Genomic DNA, 2,713 nt, shown 5'->3' with positions numbered 1-2,713 from the left:
AGCTTCTAAATAGTTTTGTAATTTATTTCGTACTTTCTTTCTACTTGTTTAAGAGCATGTAGGTTAAGAGATAATATGAGCAGCAAATTTAAACGCATAAAGAAGTATGAAGGTACTAGCAAATGGCTCCACGACACCACGTATAGAGGATATCTTAGCGAACCATTCTGACTTTTTTTAATCCATTCTACGTAGCTAAAATCAAAGAACACTGAAATACGTTGTAACCATCTAGAGGTTGTGGTCCATGTTCGGGCAGCTATTTATTTGTAACCGGCTGGGTGTCAAGTCGCTGTTCTTAGCTCGTGGTACTACCAATAAGTATACTCCTGATACTTTAACTTACCTGGACAGGACGACGAAGACCTCTCCAAGAAAGGTTACAAACTGTTTCCCAAAAAGCTCGTCGGTCTCAATAATGAGATGAGCATTAGGCGCCGAGAGGTTCGGGTGTCTCGTCTCGAAAACCTCACGGACGATCAGACGGTCATCCAGACCATAACGCACACAAACATCACTCATGCAAACAACGAAAACACACTGAATTAAATGACACTATACTTATTTATTAGAACACTATTTTGAAAAAAAAATAACGAAGAGAAATGAACACAACACTGGACACTAATAAATTTTGCCGCTGAAATTACGTTTTGCCCTTTTCGGGAAATAGAGCCCTTTCTATATATATGATTATAATTCAGGTATCACTATAAATACTTTGCTCACACCATTAACACACTTGGGGGATTCGCACTGGGGAAAAGTTGTCTGGATCGTCCCACGATGAATCCAGTTGTTACTCTGAACAGTCCTGCAGCGTAAAGGTGAATCTTCAGCAAACACACAAAAGAAGATCTCCACAATGGAATACAGATATTGGAGGGCGCGTATATAACTTTTTAAACGCACAAGGTCTGCGGACCTGGGATTTCACTAGTTGGGGCTAGCCGTAAGAAATCGTCCTTCACCGGCTAAATAGCTTGTGCCCCTTAACACAACTTATGTTTGAAGTTAAACGCGAGATGCGTGGTTGCATCTTCCAGACCTGTAGTCGAACTCCTTGAGCCTCCAAGCTCAAGCTACGGGTTGCAATGATCAACAGAAAAGTGTTGGCAGTTCATTTCAAAAATCACTCAAGTTACTCACCTGTATGCACATACAAACAGAATATAGAAAACAATTTATGTTAATTTTAGTCAACTGCCTATAATGCACTAGACACGGCGATAACACTGGCGTGAGAAAGTACAGATAACGGACTGCAGAACAACGCAGTTGGCGCCACTTTGGTTACTGAAACATCTGGTCAGCCCGTATTTCTCCAATCTATTATAATGTTTCCATAAGCGATTAAAGAAAGCACTTAATTCAGTTCCCAATAACTATAGAATAAATACTGTGCATATAATAAGTCAAGGAGAAATACTGAAATGGTTAGTCACTAACTGAAATGTTCTCAGCAAAAGCAATGTTTTAAATATATATATGAAAAAACGATGAAAGACTTCTTTGACCAATTGTGTGGGAAAGAAGCAATTCCCACCAAGAAAGAACTTATATGCGTTGCAGAATAAAGCATAAATCGAAAATGATAATCACTGTCTTCACGAAATATACAGGGCGTCCACAAAAAATCCTTCTATAACCTGGTAGCGGTTATATATGGTGTCCGAAAGTGGAACGACCTGTTAAGTGCACACGTAGACAGGTTGAGAACTCTTGGCCGTATGACGAAGTATGAATAAAATTAGGTTTTTCACCTGAAATTTAAAATTAGTTAGTTGGCAACACTGTCATATGGTGTGAGACTTACGTGCATAAACGATGAATGGTTTTTCACCTGAAAAAAGGGCTATTTAAAATAGTTAAATAACTTGTCCACTCACTACAACATGATGAGGTTCCTGCCTGAGCAATGTCCAATCCAAGTGTTCCATGAAGTAATAAGATCCTCTTGAACAATTGGTGCAGTTGGGTTTCCTTATCTTCCGTTTCTTCCATGTTGAAACCATACTGTCTTCCTGTGTGAGTATCCTCCATGTGAGTATTCTCCAACGATGAGTTGATGAGGGGAGAAGGGGAGATTTTTTTTTAACACTGGTGTGAGAAACAAGGTACGGTTGAAACATCTGTATGATAACTTTTTTTTTTTAAATTTCGCAGAAAGCGTTTGTAGGGCTATTAATTTTTTTTTTAACACGCAAATACTTTTCGTAAAATGTTTAAGTGTTCCGTTTCGATCACTTTATTTTGTGCAATATGAGATAAATATACACACTCAATAACTATTCATGAAAACATCGACTTGAAGAATTATCAAATATCTCAATAAAAATTAGTAGATATACTGATATCTGTATTTAAAATATCAAAATGAGAATGAATAAGCAAATAGCAAAACATGTTAAAGGTACTAAAATATTAAAATTATTGTTAAAGTTTCGATATTACTATAATATATTTGGAAAATATGAAAATCATTGAAAAAGTAAAATGAATGGAAATATAAACACATGATAAACTCACAATATATAAACAAAATAAAATTATCACCTGTATGTCCTTTTTCTTTACTGTGCCTCGTGTTGTTTGGCAGAAAAGAACGAAAAATCGTTTTTCAAAATTAAAAAAAAATAAACAAGTGTCAAAATTGACGTTCATAGTAATTCCAAGAAATAAGCATGATTCTGCATATCAAAGAAAAGATCGT

The sequence above is a fragment of the Thermobia domestica genome, chromosome 18, assembly GCF_964235325.1.
Source record: "Thermobia domestica chromosome 18, izTheDome1.hap1.1, whole genome shotgun sequence".
Taxonomy (NCBI): domain Eukaryota; kingdom Metazoa; phylum Arthropoda; class Insecta; order Zygentoma; family Lepismatidae; genus Thermobia; species Thermobia domestica.
The sequence above is the reverse complement of the archived record's forward strand: the minus strand, read 5'-3'. Positions refer to the sequence as shown.